This window comes from Spinacia oleracea, chromosome 6 (genome assembly GCF_020520425.1).
Source record: "Spinacia oleracea cultivar Varoflay chromosome 6, BTI_SOV_V1, whole genome shotgun sequence".
Taxonomy (NCBI): Eukaryota; Viridiplantae; Streptophyta; class Magnoliopsida; order Caryophyllales; family Amaranthaceae; genus Spinacia; species Spinacia oleracea.
In genome coordinates this window covers 45,159,301-45,180,052 of record NC_079492.1, presented here as the reverse complement: position 1 = coordinate 45,180,052, position 20,752 = coordinate 45,159,301, and positions in this window count along the sequence as shown.

The window sequence follows — 20,752 nt, the reverse complement described above, 5'->3', positions numbered from 1 at the left end:
TGGTAATAACTAGCTCCCTCTATCACCAACTCCGTCGCCGGCACGCCAGTCCTCGAGTGGACCCTCCACGACTCGCCTATCGAGCGAGTAGACAGCATGGTCGCTGGCGGAGGCCTAGGCACCGAAAAAGCCCCGACCATCTGCATACGTACCCGCTCTCCCAGGTACCAGACAGGGTCCCGCCGGCCAACGAATGAGACCCGCATCTGGCTCAGGGCATAACTATCCCTAACCGAAGCATGAGTACCCCTAAAAGAGAGCCATGGGGTCCAAACCACCAGAAGGAGGTGACGACTCGTCAGGCATGCTGATCAATAATACAATAAGGCATTATACCTTTAACAAAACTTGCACTCACACCAATCACTAAAGGAGCGCATTCCGCTCATAAAATGGAGTCATACAATTTTTTGTTCCCTAAGACATGATACTAAGTTCATATCAAGCAAAAAATTCCCTAAGTAAAATTTTTTAATTAACTCCAACAAAATGAAAATTTCTCCATAATTTGTCATTCATGAATTATGAGGAATGCAAGCAATATACCAAGAACACCTACATTGTAAGAAAACACTAGAGTCGTAGGTATACTTGGGGGCTAGCATGAAAATGCCCAAATTCAACAAGAATCAACATACTTGCGAAAATTAACATGCACAAACTAATTAACATGTTATGAGGAACATTTCCAACTATCTAATTGAATGAAAGGGGCACAAAATCAAAAATCCGCAAATCAATTTCATGCATAAAAATACTTGACAAAAATATTGAAATTGACAAAAAAGCTCAAAATTACTGAAGATTACTTACATTGGGAAGATTAGGAAGTGATTTGGAGTAGAATTCGTAAAGAAAAGTGAAGAAACGAGCAAGAAATCAGTTGAAAGAGATGAGGAGCTTGAGCGAAAATGGTGGAAATGGGAGAGGAATGAGACGGTCCGCGAATTTAAAGACCCATCTCCCCTTCGCATTTTCAACGCCCAACTCTGGGCGTTAGAAATTCTCGCGCCCAGAGCTGGGCGCAGAAAATGCTTCCCAGACAGCGAATATTCGCTGTCGGGCACGCGCACTCCCCTATTTTGTGTAAATCATCTATTATCTTGATGTTTCTTTCCCAAGAACGGTATTTTGCGATATCGTTAAAAATATACACAGTGTGGACCCACTCATAGGACACACCTGATCAGGAAATATTACGACCCACCAACAGGTTGTAATCACAAAAGCCCTTCTACATAGGCAAAATAAGAAATTCAAAATGGGCTCGCCCACCCTCAGTGGGCGGGGTCTGCGTCACTAGCCGCGCAGGTCCTCAGTTTTCGAAAAAATAAAGTCTTCAAATTAAAAAATAGGCTCGCCATCTTCAGCCGGCGGGGTCTACGTCACAAACCACGTAGGTCCTTATTTTCAAAAACACAAAACAAATTTCAAAATAGATTTGTCCACATCTATCGGACGGGGTGTCCACCCTTAGCGGACAGGTTCGCCATCTTTAGCCGGCGGGGTCTACGTCACAAACCGCGTAGGTCCTTATTTTCAAAATTTCAAAAACAGATTTGTCCACTTCTATCGGACGGGGTGTCCACCCTTAGCGGACAGGCTCGCCATCTTTAGCCATCGGGGTCTGCATCACTAACCGTGCAGGTCCTTAGTCGCTGCAGCGATAACTATGTCTGGTTTTCCCTTTTCCAAAAATTAAAAGGATTGGTTTTCCGTTTTTTCCAAAAAAAAGAGCGATGTGCTGGATTTTCCTTCGTTTTACGTCCCATAAAAACAAGGGGGTTTTCTCGTTTAGCTAGCCCTGAAAATGAGAATCTTTAAAAACATTTTTACCTCGTGGTTGGGCTTGGCCAGGCCCGATTACACTTTATAGCTTTGATTTCGAAAACATCTGTAGCTACTCCCAATGACAAAGTGAGGGAGTTTCTACGCACCTTTAGATCCTTCCAATGACAAAGTGAGGAAGTTTCTATACTATCAGTTGACAAATCCCAATGACACGTGAGGGATATGTCGACATTTCAAGTGATGACCCTTAAGTCAAATGTTATCACTCGGGGGCTCGTGAGACTCTCGCAAAACAGGTCACATACACCACGGCTTGTGTGACGCACTCCGTCTAGTACTTTGACCATCGTCTTACTCCAAGACTCAGTCAAAGTGGGGGCTAACTGTAGACACCTACTTTTGTCCCCATTCCCGAAAGGGAAAGGTTCGATGATGAAAGCATAAATCTCCACTTGACAACGCATCTCCTATAAAATAAACGAATCTCAATTCCCCTTTCCATTTCACCCGAAACCTGCTATTTATAGAAACCTGCTAAAAATAGTAACTGCCGTAAAGGGTAGCTTCTAAAAGTGGTAAGTCATAAAAGATAGAAACCTGTCAGAATTAGGTGTTGCATTCCGACATAAATCCTAAATGAGATAGAAAACTGCGAGAAACCTATTCCTAATATGATTCGGAAATAAGAGTTACGTATTAATTAAAATCCTAACGAGCCTAGAGTTCGTAACGCGCCCACACGCATTCCGTCATGAAATTGATACGCACTAACAGACTCGATTAAGTCTCAAACTCTACGGATTTCAGGAATTCGAATCTGACTAAGAAAACAACCCAGACCCTATTTTCAACGCCTGGCTCTGGGCGCCGAAATCTTCGGCGCCCAGGCCTGGGCGCTGAAAATACCTGGGTACGTGTTTTTTCCTAATTCTTTGTGGATTAGAACTCTGCAATTCTATCTTTCCACGAACTCTTCCCTGTAAATACAGCCCCAAATTCGACGTGAAAAAGACACAACACACAACACACAATTAAATTCTGAGTATTGACTCCAACCCTTAGCCTAAGCCTCACGCTGCAAAATTGTTCATGCGTTCTGTCGCAATCGATCCATAAATCGAACAGAACGTATCCTGTCCCATAATTGAGATTCGTTAAATAAAAAGGAGAAATAGCAAAGTCAAAGTGGTTAGTTTTCTGAGAACCGTGACGCACCTCTCAAGGGTGCGTCGTAATGTGTCCCTTTTCGATGATTTAACTGCTTTCCTCGCCCTTTTTATGAACTGTTAAACTAACTAAATCTGATTGTTCTATCACGCTTAATAAATACAATATTTTTGGGAAATTGGATTATCACGCTAGGCCCCTTAATGCTATTTAAATCAGATAATCGCGATCGATCTAGTATTATATGTTGCATATTGCTAAAATCAACTCAGATTAGTTTAATAGTTAACGCATGTCCCTTCAATTATTTATGCTCAGCTAGTAAGGATATCCTACCTCTGGAGTTATCGACGAACGAAGTACTCCTCTCGGTAGTTACAGTCCCCCGAACCCTCAATCTCTACCTTGCGGGTGTATGTTGAGAGATGCCCACACCAGGGATCACAAGGGAACCTACGGCCGTCGTGGTCAAACATAATTGCACTCCCTTTATGTCACGATAACCGGGTTTTGTCAGTTTTTCTCATTGTCGTTAAAAACTGAATGGCGACTCCTATATTACTAGTCAATTGGGTGTAAACTCACAGGAAATCCAATTACACTTGATTGAATAAAAAAGAATCGTCACACCCACGAGGGACGAGGTCACGCTTTAGCCTCGTGCTTTTTCGACCCCCTCACAATACTTGTCTATAATAAACTCACCAAGATATTGTTACCACCATGAAATGGATCCTTACAAATTGCTTGAGGGCCGTACTAGAAGAAATATGACACATCAATGCTCTAATGATCACTCTTAACCCTGGCTCAGAAGATATCCACTCAAATATTATATGATGAGAAAACATGTGGAATGTAAAAAATATTTAAAGATGTCCCAGAATCTTACTATAAGATTACTTCACTGTCTAGTCCTGGTTCTTGTCATGTGCTTGTCCTATGCTTGAACCATCATAGTTCCACTTAGCTCAGATGGATGCTCAACAGGTTTTGAGAGTGTCTGGTATATCAAGAAACATTGGTTAGATAAAAAACCAAAACAAAAGTGAAGTAGCCTTAGTATCTAAAAGGTGGTTCATAATTAATCTACATCGTCAATGTTACTAGTAGTGCGATTGACCATTATTCTATCTAATGCTCCCTGCACAATCCTCTCAGACTCAGCATCCAGTGCAGTTGTAGACTTGTAGCTTCATCAAGTAGTAGAACTCTTGGATCTTTCACAATGGCCCTTGCTATGGCCACTCTATGCTTTTGTCCTCCAGACAGCTGGGATCCATGCTCACCAACTAGGGTATCTAGCCCCTGCTTGAACAGAATACAGATACAGTCATACGGATACACATACACATACACATATACAGATACAAAGATGATGGTATGGTTCTAAACTTCATTTACATTAATTATAACTCCAAACAGCTAGCATGCTAGGCTGCTAGCTAGATTGCACTAAAATTAAACAAAAAAAGTAGGTTAAGCAAATGAATGTGGAAGAAAATAGAAACCACTGGCAAACTGAAGTTGTTATCTGGATCATTTTTACAGCAAAAATGGTAACTCTTTACATGATCTATCATTTATTTGTGTACAACGCCAGAGAGTATCGAGGTGTTAAAATTGTTGGCAAAAGCTAAAAAGCCCATGCAGAACTTCTCATCATCATCAGATAGCTAAATGTTTCGCAAATACACTTTTTAACAGTTACCACAAAAAGCATTCAGTCATTCAACTAGTATTACCATTAGGAAGGGGAAAGTAGGCAACAAGCCAATGTTTCTTTCTGCTAGTATTATCCTCAGGTGGAAGGGACACGTGTTGGAAGATCCTTTCAAGCTGTAGAGCATCAACGCGAAATCTATCAGCAACCTATTTAGCCTTAGTGCTTTTGTTACCTCCAGAAATTGGCTTTACTCAGTCACAACACCGCACAATCTCTTTTAAACTTTTGGATTTGACCATCTAAATCTAAATGATAAGCAGATTTCTCTAAAAGCTAGCCTCTTTCTGTTTATCTCTCGGAAATGAAAACGAGTCCAGTAATCTAAAGAAATGTCTATTTCCTTGTCATAAAGTTGGGCACATAACATCTTCCGCAGCGCAGCTCACAGTAACGACATAACATCTTTCCCAGCTCTTTTCTCAGATGTCAAGATTTTTCCATCTTTTTTTTATACGGCTGTCTTTCTTAAACATTCTTAAATAAGGCCAGTCACCAGCAAACCAGACATCTATAGCCATGCTGCAGCCTCCCACCATTTGCATCATATCGTTCTATAGTGAAATCGACTCTCTAGACATTTATATGATTATTAAAAGACTCAGTGTCAGGAGAGGGATAGAATTGAAGTTTGGCGATCTTTGAGTGTGCATTACCTGAGCTAAAAAATGAAAATCAAGCTTTCTAGAGGCAGAACAAATATCCAGCTTGTCTGTAACAAGTAGCACGCAAAAGTTTTACAATATAAGTCGCTTTAAAATAGAGAAATTCATATCAGAAATAACAGTTTGAGTTGAGGAAAAATACTTATGCAAGTCTAGCTGAGGCACCCACCTGTGTGTGACCTCTGTGAACCCAGATATGGAGTTGCAACAGTTATGAAGTTCATGGGTTCCAGTCCAGCAATTCTACCTTTCCAATCTTCCCCAACCCTTTCCTCCCTATAATTGAATAATCATTACAATTTACAAGTCTACAACTAAACATTCAGCTTATCACAACACCAAAAATCAATAAAGTATGCAAAATTTTGAAATTAAACATAATAATCAGTTAACATATTTCATCCAAAACACCAAAAATCCAATAATTAAGCTGCAATTACAAAACAACTAACCTGTCCATAATCGAGGATTGTTCCATTGTATCCCTTGCACAAAGCTTCAACCAAAGCGTCGGGGCAACAGACTCGTCCAAAATCCGAGAACATATATGGTGTTCCCCCATTTTTGAAAAGGTTATCAAATGTGAACCATTTTACACCTAATTGCACAAAAATTCATATAAAATTAACCCTAATTTTCGAAATGTTAGCCAATAAAATGAAATCAAAAGAAAAAAACTTTAGTTACTGACCTAAGATTCACCAGGAATGACGTAAATGCAATTGGTGAGATATCAAGAAACCTAACCACATATCCAAATCAGAATTTCTGACAATATTGTGTAAACCACATATAAAACATTACGAACGAAATCTTGAAAAACTCAATTGAATTCTAATTTAGAAGAAACTCACAATTGATAATTCAACCACACGCTGCCGGAAAGTATGTTCGCCATATATTAAGTCGCCGCCGAGAAACGTTCGCCAGAGAAGAAGTTGAAACACGAAAAAATCTGCGATTTGGATTGAAGGGAACTCTTTAATTTTCGATTTGGGAAATTTCGGTTTGAGTGAACTGGGATTGAACTCTTTGAAATCAGATTGGGATTGCAGGGAAACTGAGCCTTAACTGCTGTGGAAGTAGTGGTGCGTGGAAGAGCGGAAGGAAGCAAAATGGAGAAAGTGAGCAAATGTTTAGGCGGTGAGTGGAAGAAGGCTAGTGTTTTATTGTTTTGGCGATTTTTTTTTTTAAAGATAACCTACTACCAGTTAATTATAGCGTTTAAAGAAAAGCGTTGTCTTATATTAAGGTGTAAATTAAGATTGATTTTTCTAATAGCAGTATAAAATAAAATGCTGTTATTTGGTATAATTAATAGCGCTATTTGATTAAGCGCTATTAATTAGGCGCTACTAAATAATGTTTTTGTTGTAGTGATAGCACTACTATTCAAAGCATTGCATTCAACAACATCATTGCTCACTTCCTTTTGCTTCTCCATCTGTTGAGTAATAGAGAATACTCTATTGATGCTGGGCATAGGATCCATATACAGTGCTCTCAAAACCTCCATCCAAACCAAGCAAGAATTTCTTCATTTTGTCTTCCTCTTCAAATCCAACTATCTTCTTCATGAAATTACAGCTGCACTGAATCATGGCACCACAAGAACATGTAGGAAATGCTCTCAAATTTTGCATTTCATCCCACAGTTTCTCCAGCTTTCCATAGTAACTGACAATAGTCATGTTTTGTTGAGTCAAATTCTCAATTTCCTTTTTCAACTGATATATTAATGGACCATTAGATTGGCCAAATCTTTCAGTTAGTTCATGCCACGATTCCACAGCATTATCAATATAGCCAAAATCATCAGCTAAATCATGATTCATAGAGCTTAAAAATCCAGCTAACAACCATAAAATCAGCACGTTTCCATTTCAGATAATCCGTACGATTAATAGCAGGTTTTGTTATTCCACCATTGTGACGCCTTCCTTGTTTTTAGCAATTAAAGCTCGCTTAACATTTTTACTCCAACGAACAAAATTAACACCAGTAAAGACTACAACAACTAGAGAAGAAGTCGGATTATTAGAATTTGCTATGAAATAAGGATCAAGGTTGTCTCCATTACCTCTTTGATTCATGTTGTGCTGAGAATGATCACTTTCTGTGTCTTCAATCGCCATCGCAATTGCAATACACAATCAATCAGCTTCACAAATTTGTGCAAGAAAATTCGCAATCGCAAGAACTTTCGCAATAAATTTTCCAGAAAACGCAAACACTTGATGCGCTGATCAAGAACAATTTAAAAACAATCTCAAATCGAGCAACCTCAATCTCTTACTAGAGATCACTGCTCTGATACCATATAGAAACTAGAAATCTGATGAAGAGTTTACAGAGGAAAACAAGAGATTTCTATAATCTGTGTCTCACACTATGAGAGAAAGCAGCAGCAACCACTTAAATACAAGTTTGCTCTAACAAACTGCTGACTAGGCTAACTAGCTTGTAACAACTTGTAAAAGAAGAAATAATATTAAGATAAAATAAATAAGCAACTCCTATTGTTTCCGGCCATTTTTGAATCAAGCAATAATTTAATTAGGTACATGTTAAGATTTAATTAGTTAATAAATAAATCTTAACACTTTAACATGTAGTTTGAACCCTTTGTAATGAGAGTATATTTGAGTTCAAAATATAATTATATTTTGAAGTTACACACTCTAGCTCATTAACGAAATTGAAGTCGTATATACACTCATTAACAATGTAATGTGGATGGTATGCTTTAAATCTGATCGAATTTTAAGATAGATAAAAAAAATTATTACAGCATCCGTTTCAATATTGTTGCACCATTTACGTTTTAAGAAAATTTTACAAATATTGCATCATTTTAGTTATACGAAATAAATAGTTGATTGCACATGACAAGTCCAAAATAAGCTTACATTTTAACCCTTCTTGATTTTGTCTTTCTCTATCTTCTTTTTACCCACTACTAAATTCTTTGACATAACCTACATGGTGAAATAATATTGGAATCAAATAAAGTATTATTAAAAAAAAAGATACATTAGTATTCTAGTCACAATTAATCAAAATTTGAATATATTTTCAATCATCTTGAAGCTTCTAACCCCAATGTACTAATAAAACTTATCGATCTATATTTTAATGATAAAATTTTCCACTTTAATAAAAATTATTTGAATCGGTAGTATGTATAAACTTTTTTTTATTTTTTTTTATTTTTTTTTATCATTGTACATGTCGTATGACTGATTATTAATGATATTGTTTTTCCCCATAAAAAAAATGAGTAGCTGCCTAACAGGGAAGGTAATAGCGATAGGGATTGACAAAGTCATGGTTTGGAGACTTTTGCACTAATTAACATGTCTATATCCTTTATTGTACTTTGTTTTTACACCTTGAATCATTTTGATTTCAGGGCCCGTAGAATTTGGAAGTGGCAGATTTTGTGTCCAAGAACGATCATGTTTTGGTCAAGTTGGAAATGTTTGGGTTGTGGGTAAAACCCAATCTTGAATGAACGAGTAATAATGTGATGACAATTAATTTCAGACTCAGGAATAGACTACACCGTTAAATGTTTCTGATTTTGGTGAAAGAAGCCAAGGGTGTGATTACAACCACTAAGCAAACTGAAAGACAGAGGGAGTATAAAAAATATAAAGTATGATACCATTCAAAGCTTGGATATTCCTGAATTAATTAAGATGGTACTCTAAAATTAAGATCGGGCAAAGGTACCATTTACAAGTTTTCCTTTGCAAAAGAGGTACTTTTTTTTTAAAGACAACCGTTTTGTATTCCATGATAAATTAGTCATTTTATACAAAGATTACGGTACGCTTACGTCAAATGACCGTTCTTTAAGACGGGGCATACAATAAAACGCCCCACCCACCTGTCTCTATATACTATATATAGAGACCATTTAGTAGAAGAATTGTCTGAAGGCGTTCTATAAAGCCTATTTGTGTAGTTTTCTATACCCATTTTTGTAGCTGTGAAGTGTCATTACTTATTTGTTTTTTGCATCAACACACTCTTTTAGCAAGAGTCGCTCCATGCCATTACCTTCTCTCTAATCCAAATGGAATCAAAGTAAATTTATATTCTTCAATCTTTAATCTTTCAAACCTCTCAAATCTATATATAGTTGAGCCAAATTCTTGTTAGTTGGTACAAATATTGTATACCGGAGTAAATATTAATTCAAATTGCTTAAAAGTTACTCCGGATTAATATAAAACTTATCTACTACTATATTTTTATGATAAAATTTTCAGCTTTAATAAAAAATTAGTGTGTGGCCCGGGCGTTGCTCTGGGTTTTACTTTTAGTCGGGTTTACGTTTTTTTAAAATATGCCTAATTAGGGTTCTCGGAGTCTCTAGGGTTTTTGAGTATGATTGAATTGTATTAGGAAAACTTGGGTGAGTAGGTTATTAGAATAACCTACTAACCGGCCAAGCCAATAAGGCCACGACCGGCCAGCAAGCCCACGCGATTTGATCCGAGATCTTGGAATTGCTCATCGGATTTTCCTTCCTTTTGTCGTATTGCCGCGCGCTGCTGCTGCTGCTGCGTTGTGGTCTTGGCCTGCCTGCGCACACGCGACCGCTTGGGTTTGGGCCAGCGCTGCTGTGCTCGTGTTGCTTGCGTACCAAGCGCCCATGGGCCTTGAATGCTTCGTGCATTCGGCTCGTTGGCTGCTTTTCGTATTCGCGACTTAATATCGTTCCGAATATTATTTATCGTTTCGTATACGACGAATCACCGTCTTACAATACGATTTATTCGTTTCGCCCAACTTACGAATATTCGCGATACTATATACGATTCCGACGCAAGGTCGTATCGTATAATACGTTTTCCAAAACTAATTCCCGAAAAGCTATTAAATGAATTTCCGATTCATTTAATCCGGTGATCTGTTACGTGCCATTGGTGTGACCTTGTAGGTTCAGTCAAGAGTAAGTTGTGAGCTTAATATTCATTATAACTCACTGATCGGAAGCATTGCTCCAGCTAGCTGTTCCGATCACTTGATCTCACTGAATTAATTGTTCGCAATTAATCTGAACCTTGGTATTAGACTTAATGCACCTTGGTTGAAGGACATATTTCCTTCACATATAGAAACTAGAAATCTGATGAAGAGTTAACAGAGGAAAACAAGAGATTTCTATAATCTGTGTCTCACGTACACTATGAGAGAAAGCATCAACAACCACTTAAATACAAGTTTGGTCTAACAAACTGCTGACTAGGCTAACTAACTTGTAACAACTTGTAAAAGAAGAAATAATATTAAGATAAAATAAATAAGCAACTCCTATTATTTCCGGCCATTTCTGAATCTTGCAATAATTTAATTAGGTACGTGTTAAGATTTAATTAGGTAATAAATAAATCTTCACACTTTAACATGTATTTTGAACCCTTTGGAATGAGAGTATATTTGAGTTAAAAATATAATTATATTTTGAAGTTACACACTCTAGCTCATTAACGAAATTGAAGTCGTATATGAACTCATTAACAATGTAATGTGGATGGTATGCTTTAAATCTGATCGAATTTTAAGATAAATTAAAAAATTATTACGGCATCCGTTTCAATATTGTTGTACCATTTACGTTTTAAGAAAATTTTACAAATATTGCATCATTTCAGTTATACGAAATAAATAGTTGATTTCACACGACAAGTCCAAAATAAGCTTACATTTTAACCCTTCTTGATTTTGTCTTTCTCTATCTTCTTTTTACCCACTACTAAATTCTTTGACATAATCTACATGGTGAAATAATATTGGAATCGGATAAAGTATTATTTAAAAAAAGATACATTAGTATTCTAGTCACAATTAATCAAATTTTGAATATATTTTCAATCATCTTGAAGCTTCTAACCCCAATGTACTAATAAAACTTATCGATCTATATTTTAATGAATTTTCGACTTTAATAAAAATTATTTGAATCTGTAGTATGTATATTTTTTTTTTATCATTGTAGATGTCGTATGGCTGATTATTAATGATATTGTTCTTCCTCATAAAAAAATGAGTAGCGACCTAACAAGGGAGGTAATAGCGATAGGGATTGACAAAGTCATGGTTGGGAGACTTTTGCACTAAACATGTCTATATCCTTTATTGTACTTTGTTTTTACACCTTGAATCATTTTGATTTCAGGGCCCGTAGAATTTGGAAGTGGCAGATTTTGTGTCCAAGAACGATCATGTTTTGGTCAAGTTGGAAATGTTTGGATTGTGGTTAAAACCCAATCTTGAATGAACGAGTAATAATGTGATGACAATTAATTTCAGATTCAGGGAATAGACTACACTGTTAAATGTTTCTGATTTTAGTGAAAGATGCCAAGGGTGTGATTACAACAACTAAGCAAACTGAAAGACAGAGGGAGTATATATAAAAAAATATAAACTATGATACTCTAGTATTTTTAGAAGATTGGGCAAAGGTACCTTTTACAAGTTTTCCTTTGCAAAAGAGGTACTTTTTTAAAGACAAACGTTTTTTATTCCATGATAAATTAGTCATTTTATACAAAGATTAGGGTACGCTTACGTCAAATGACCGTTCTTTAAGACGAGGCATACAATAAAACGCCCCACCCACCAGTCTCTATAAACTATATATAGAGACCATTTAGTAGAAGAATTGTCTGAAGGCGTTCTATAAAGCCTATTTGTGTAGTTTTCTATACCCATTTTTGTAGCTGTGAAGTGTCATTACTTATTTGTTTTTTGCATCAACACACTCTTTTAGCAAGAGTCGCTCCATGCCATCACAAATTCTTATTTACAATGGGTGTACAATAAATATTGTACACCGGAGTAAAAGTTAACTCAAAATGCTTAAAAGTTAAGCATATATATGTAAAAGTTATCTATTTTTAAGTGATAAATTTTTTCATTTTAGTAAAACTTATTTCTTCAAAATCACTAATAATGTATAAAATTAACAATTTAACCCTTTAAAATATTTATCTATCATTTTTTTTACTAATATAAAAGTTAATCAAAACTAAGTTAAAGTTACAAAAAAAATAGTTAAAGTTATCTTGGTGTACAATAAATTTATTGTGCACCTTGTGCGCGCAAGACCTTTTGCCATGCCATTACCTTCTCTCTAATCCAAATGGAATCAAAGTAAATTTATATTCTTCAATCTTTAATCTTTCAAACCTCTCAAATCTATAGTTGAGCCAAATTCTTGTTAGTTGGTACAAATATTGTATACCGAAGTAAATATTAATTCAAATTGCTTAAAAGTTACTCCGAATTAATATAAAACTTATCTACTACTATATTTTAATGATAAAATTTTCAGCTTTAATAAAAAATATCCCTTTAAAATTACCATGTAACCCTTCAAATATTTATTCAAGTCAATTAAAACATATTAACAGTTAACAAAAACTAGATAAAATTTACCCATGTATAATAAATTTATTTTACACCAAATACGTACCAGGCTTTTTAATAGTTTAAAGGTTGAATTTCGGATATCTATCAATCGCCCTCTTGTTGAGAAAGATAGGCCAAGGTTCTAGTATAATAAAGGAAAATTTGTGAACAATTTTCACTTGGGTTTGAGGCTTGGGCCCCTTGCATAAGCTCAATTATTCTACCACTTCAAATTTTAATTTAGGATTTATTCGTAATTGTGAGAGGGTTTAATTCCCTACTGGAGTTCAATAATTGGGGGTTGAATATAGAAATTAAAGCATTCGCTTTTTTTTTTTTTTTTTAATTAGCAACTACTCTGTACTAGTTAACGTTTTGTCCAAAATTACGTTCAAGGGCCCACCAACAACGATTTACTTCTAATTAAGCTGTACTTAGATCCATCGTATTTGTAAATTGGGGTTTATGATTTAAGGAAAATTAAAAATCCTTGAATGATTAAGGTTTTCAAATTGTGGTTAATCATATATATATGAAAAAAATATAATTCCTCCGTTTCTAAATAGTTGCATTATTTTACTTTTGATACTATTTACTTGTCTTGCTTTGACCTCAATTTTTTACTAATAAATAAAATTAAAAATTATTATACAAAGTATTATCAAGTTTGTCTTAATATATATTTTAAATATATCAACTATTTATAATTTTTATTAATACATAATTATAAGTATTGATAGTCAAAGTTATGCGTTGGCAAACGTGAAAGTTAAAACGGTGCAACTATTTAGAAACAGATGAAGTATATGACATGATCGATATGCCATTATGTTATTATATATATACTAGTGTGTGGCCCGGGCTTTGCCCCGAGTTTTCACTTTTATTCGGATTTATTTGTTGTAAATATGTGTCCACATAAATGATGTCGTCAAAGAATTATGGGGGTGACACAAGATTAACGGCCGATTAGCAACCTTCCCAAGGTGAAACCCCACATCCGAAAACCAAAACAAAGTCGGATCCTTTCTTCATCATTAATTAATTCATTACTCTGGACATTATTAGTGCATCGCCCACCTAATGGAACTTTTATACCCATTGGTGGTCTCTATCACATTTTCTCCTCACATGTAAGGAGGGAATGTGAGAGAGTTCACGGTGCACCCGTGTGCATGTATATTGTTCTATAATTACTCAACCACCGTCAATGTTTCTCCTCTTACCGCGGGCTTTTTTTGTTTGTTTTTGAGGCTTAATCTAGGAAAATAATAATTGTACATTTATAAATGAAGTAATCATTCCCTTTATTTTGCATTCAATTTTATTCAATTTGTTATTTATTGTAAAAAGAACATATATGTTTATATAGAAAATATAACATAAGTTGCAGTTTGTTAAGATGGTAGGAAATGCAACATTTTACAAAGAGGACTGGTGTTCGATCCTTGCTACATGTTTTTTGGTTGTCAATGACATGTCATGATGCTGATTAATGGTGACATGGGGTAATAAGGAGGGATATACATGACGCGTATACATTATCAAGAACGCCTTTTAATATATTAGTATAGATGTTGCTCTATGTCATCGCCACTTGTTGTTCCATGTCACACAGCGTCTATAACTCCAAATCTCCAATTATCACTTCACATTTAAAAAAATGTGTCTAACAAGATTAATTTGTACTCAAACACTCTCATTAACAATGTGGATGTGTTGGGACGTATGCTAAGCCTGTTGTGGAATTCGATTTCAGGCCATTTTTGAATCTTGCAATAATTTAATTAGGTATGTGTTAAGATTTAATTAGCTAATAAATAAATCTTAACACTTTATACTAAAATCTTAACATGTATTTTGGACCCTTTGGAATGAGAGTATATTTGAGTTTTAAATATAATTATATTTTGAAGTTACACACTCTAGCTCATTAACGAAATTGAACTCATATATACACTCATTAACAATGTAATGTGGATGGTATATATATGCTTTAACTCTGATCGAATTTTAAGGTTGATATTATATTGCCCAAACTCTACGTAAAGTTTATATTGCCCAAATTCTTCGTATAAGGTATATCTTATAGAGTTATTTTAGAACTCTAGAGGATCCAAAACCAATTTTAAGATAGATTAAAAAATTATTACTTCATCCGTTTCAAAATTGTTGCATCATTTACGTTTTAAGAAAATTTTACAAATATTGCATCATTTCAATTATACGAAATAAAATAGTTGGTTTCACACGACAAGTCCAAAATAAGCTTCCATTTTAACCCTTCTTGATTTTGTCTTTCACTATCTTCTTTTTACCCACTTCTTGATAAGTTATTTGAAATGGTGAATTAATATTGGAATCAGATGAAGTATTATTAAAAAAAAAAGATACATTATTATTCTAGAGTCACAATTAATCGATCAAAATGTGAATATATTTTCAATCAACTTGAAGCTTCTAACCCCAATGTACTAGTAAAAGTTATTTATATTTTAATGATAATAATTTCCACTTGAATAAAAATTATTTCTTTATAATCACTAATAATGTACAAAGGTAATTATGTACTCTGTAATTCTTGAAATAAAATGATTTATCAGCCTTAGTCACATGTTCAACTCCTCCTTCCCTTCGACTATTGGGGAAAAATGAAACTTTGGTTTTTATTTCTCAAAATGACCTTCACAGAAACTTCCGTTGTATTTATTACTTTAAAAGACAAATTAGATATTTGTAATTTACTTTAAATCTGAATCTGAGGATAGATTAAAAATTATTATTTTTTTAATTTCAATATTATTGCACTATTTACTCGAACTTTAAGGAAATTTCACAAATATTACGCCATTTCCATTATAGGAAATAAAATATATAGTTGATTTTATATGACAAATATCCAAAATAACTTTTAACCCTTCTTGATTTTATCACATTGGCAAATTTGTATTTTTTTTGTCATTTTCTATCTTCATTTTACCCACTACCAAAATTATTTGACGTACCCTATATGGGCAATAATATTGGAATCGGAAAAAGCATTTTTTTTTTTAAAAAAAAATACAGTATTAGAGCATGTTTGGTATAGTGTTTTTAAGTGATTGAAGTCCTACTCTGAAAGCTTCGAAACAGCGACTTCTTAATGCTTCTCGGTATCACTTAATTATTTTTATTACCTAATGTTTGGTATAAGAGGTATGGTAACGTAATCTCTTTCTTAATTAAAGGTACTACCATCATTTGTTACCTCTCCCAACCTTGTTCAATCCGTATTTGTTACATAATTCTTTTCCAAAGGTATATCAAACAACTTAAAATGGTAACATAATTAACATTACTTTTTTCCATTCTTATTTATTTCCTTTCCATTCCATTCCAAAATTTATACCAAACATGCCCTTAAGAAAATTTGAAAATATTTTCAATCAACTTAGAAGCTTCTAATCGCTCTATATAAACTTCTCCAAGCATGGCAGTTCACCAGACAAACACAAGCTAGGAACATAGACACACACATAAGGTCAAGTGTCAAGTTTTCCTAGCTGTGCAAAGTATATTATAACTAATTCGTTTAACCATGACATCGACAATGTTGAAATCATGGAAAGGCAGTAAGTTTATTATTTTGTGATCTTCAAAATCGTTTTTGTTTGTGTAATAATATCATTCTGGCATGGATTTTCTAATCATATTATCATATATATGAATTTCGATCTGTAGGAAACTACCAATTCGAATTCAATGATCCAAGTAAGTGTAGGAACATATAGATGCATAAAGCGGAATTTCAGGAAACAATTTCCTAACATCTATCACAGGATCTCATGCATAACAATAGTATAGATCAGATTAAGTCGAAAGAATAATCACCTTTGAAGCGTGTTCTCCCGTTCGTATGCAAGCTTCGAAGATCTTAGAGCCCCACTTGTTGCTCCTCTACTCAGTCCACAAGCACGAATTGAATCCCACGTATGCTAGTACGGAAGAGAACGATCACAATCTGTCTCTTGCTTTGTTTGGGATGTACGGCGTTTAGAGAATTAGAATTAGGGTTTTTGTGTTTTCCTTTTGTCAGATATTCAATTGAACGTAGTTTCTAAATCCCTGACATTATAACTATTATAATGTGAGAGTTTTAGGTTAACACAAAACCAAAGCCCAACATTCTTCCCTTAACAGACCGGTTGCCATCGGGCCTTTTGGGCCCATTCCAATTAATGCTTATATGTGTGACCTTATAGGATTAATATATTTTAGTTGTAGGTCCAATCAATATTGTCCTGCTAATCACATTTATTCTCTAGCAAGCAAATATGATTACTAAAATAATTAACTTATTATCTTCATAATTAATTCCTATTTATATTTAGTAATTGCCGGAAATGTCTAAGGACATAATTCCTTCAATCTCCCACTTGTCCGAAGACAAGAACGCAATGCTAAATTCCTTAAGTCTCTTAATGCCAAAATTTGATAACACACTGTTATTCTCAAATTCTAATTTCTTGATCGCCGAGTTCGAACTGTTCAAATAAAGATTAACTTTTAATCCCATTCCGCATGGCCATGCAATTTTCAGTTCTCGCTCATCAAGAGGCCCAGACACCATTCCTATCAAATAGGAGGACTTATTCACTCTTGTATGACCATAACTCCCACTCAATTCTTAGCCCACCTGATCACTGCCTTTATAACCTCCTTTTACGGCGCGGCGTTTAACAACGTCAAAGTTAAACTAATTGTCTCGTGGTTATTAAGACATACTCATGTCTAAGGAATCCACTAAATATAGAAGTTTGATTCTACTTTTAGAATCTAGTTAGGTCAAGTCACAATGCATCAAGTATACATCCATATAATCAATTAGACATCCCTATGTCTCCATAGCCCATGGAACTGCACTATCAATTAATTACATGCTAGTCTTCACATAAATCACTTATGTCCAATTTAGTGATTTAGACTAGGGACTTAATAAGTTGTGATTTCAGTTCACTTTATAGGGTTCCATTATCAAAACGTTTTCGATAATCCTATTTGAAAACACAAGTTATTTGGACATTTTATTTAATACTAAACCAAACAATTAAATAAGAATGAACTTTTATTGATAAACATTCAAAGCATAATAAATGTCTTTACAATTGTAAACATAAAGTAAACAAACTAAAGCCATTCTCCCATATGCCTAAGCCCCATAGACCTAGTATGACTCTCATGCTTAGGTTGAGCAAGCGGTTTAGTCAGAGGATCAGCCACGTTATCCTCAGTATGAACCTTGCTTACTTTCACATCCCCTCTTTCAACGATCTCTCGAATGAGATGGAATCTCCTGAGCACATGTTTGGATTTTTGGTGCGATCTGGGTTCCTTGGACTGGGAAATGGCACCATTGTTGTCACAGTACAACTCAATGCCATTTTCAATGCTAGGAACTACACCAAGTTCACTAATGAACTTTTTGATCCAAACATCTTCTTTTGCTGCATCACTTGCTGCAATATACTCAGCCTCTGTTGTAGAATCTGCGATGGTACTCTGCTTAGAACTCTTCCAGCTCACAGCCCCTCCATTGAGACAAAATATGAAACCAGATTGTGATCGGAAATCATCTTTGTCACTTTGGAAGCTTGCATCGGTGTATCCAGTGGCAACCAACTCATTATCTCCACCATAGACCAAGAAATCATCCTTAGTCCTTCTTAAGTACTTAAGGATATTCTTTGCTGCCATCCAGTGCGCCTCTCCTGGGTTTGACTGGTATCTGCTGCACATACTCAAAGCATATGCAACATCCGGTCGAGTGCATACCATGGCATACATAATGGACCCTACTGCAGAGGCATAAGGAACATTACTCATGTGCTTGACCTCATCAGGTGTCGAAGGACACTGAGTCTTGCCAAGTGAAATGCCATGTTGCATGGGAATGAAACCTCTTTTGGAGTTTTCCAGCTTGAACCTTGCAAGAACCTTATCAATATAAGTCTCTTGGCTAAGTCCAATCAGCCTTTTGGATCTATCTCTATGGATCCTTATTCCCAAGATGTATTCAGCTTCTCCTAGGTCTTTCATGGAAAAACAACTTTTAAGCCATTCCTTGACTGACTCAAGCATGGTCTTGTCGTTTCCTATGAGAAGTATGTCATCCACATACAAGACTAGGAAAGCAATACTACTCCCACTCAACTTCTTGTATATACAAGATTCCTCTTCATTTCTGAGGAAGCCAAAAGATTTGACTGCCTCATCAAATCTGAGGTTCCAACTCCGGGATGCTTGCTTAAGCCCATAAATGGACTTCTTAAGCTTGCAAACTTTTCTTGGACTGTTTGGATCTTCAAAACCTTGTGGTTGTGTCATGTACACATCCCCTTTCAAGAACCCATTCAAGAAAGCGGTTTTGACGTCCATCTGCCAGATCTCATAGTCATGAAAGGCAGCAATCGCAAGAATTATCCTAATGGATTTCAGCATGGCTACTGGTGAGAAGGTTTCATCATAGTCAATACCATGAATTTGTCTAAAACCTTTTGCCACTAGTCTTGCCTTAAAGACATCAATGTTTCCATCTTTGTCCTTTTTCAGTTTGAAAATCCATTTGCAACCTATGGGTTTAACCCCATCAGGCAAAGCAACCAAGTCCCATACTTGATTTTCAAACATCGAATCCATTTCGGATCTCATGGCTTCAAGCCATTTCTCGGAGTCTTGACTCGTCAAAGCATTTGTGTAGCTAGTAGGTTCCTCATGTTCTAAAATCTCTATTTCAGAACTTTCAGTCAAAAGGAAATCAATATATCTCTTTGACGGAATGACAGTCCTACTAGACCTACGTTGGGGAACAACATGAGAAGTTTCCACCTCATTAGGTTGAGGGACTTCGCATGGATTATCTCCAAGTGGGACGGTAGAAGGCGCATGAATGGAATGCACCGCCTCCTGAGCATTTTCATGCTGGGTCGTCTCTGACGAGGTGTGAACCTCATCCATTTGTTGCTCATCTCGAATTTCTTCGAGATATACATTACTCCCACTTGTTTTTCTGGAAATAAAATCCTTTTCCAGAAAGACACCATCGCGAGCAACAAACACTTTGTTTTCGCTTTGGTTGTAGAAGTAGTATCCCTTAGTCTGTTTTGGGTAACCCACAAAAAGACACTTATCGGACTTGGGTGAAAGCTTATCAGAAAGTAAACGTTTTACATAAACTTCACAACCCCATGTCCTTAGAAAAGACAATTTTGTAACTTTTCCAGTCCACATCTCATATGGCGTCTTTTCTACTGCTTTGGACGGAGCTCTGTTGAGTGTGAATGCCGCTGTTTCAAGCGCAAATCCCCAAAATGAGGCAGGAAGGTTAGCAAGACTCATCATGGACCGAACCATATCTAATAAAGTTCGATTCCTTCTTTCGGAAACCCCATTCAACTGTGGTGTCCCTGGTGGAGTCAATTGCGAAAGTATTCCACAATCTTTCAAATGATCACCAAACTCTTGAGATAAATATTCACCACCACGATCGGATCGCAATGCTTTAATTTTCTTTCACTACTAGAAATTGTAGATTTAACGACAACATATTAACGAAGTAATCAACATTCCGTCGTTATAAGCAATAGCGCGCTACTCTACTGCGATGACTAACTGAAGCTTGTCGTTATTATTATAGAAAAAAAATAAAGTTAAAATATTCAAAGGAAATTGTCTGTCGTTATATCTACCTTATTTATGCACTCTTCACTCTTCAGCGCCGCTTTCAATTTGTGAACATCAGTTCAAGTTTCACTCACCTCCAACATAGAAGTCCGAAACCCTAATTTTAACTCGCCTAAAGTTTTTCGATTCTTAAATTCATATTTCTTTCTCACCAAAGATGCAGTTGATTTCGACGAACCAGTTTTCGATTCAGTTCGAGTCAGGGTAGAAACCAAAGATGAGAAAAGCGGCGAGCATGAGTGAATTGGAACTACCATGA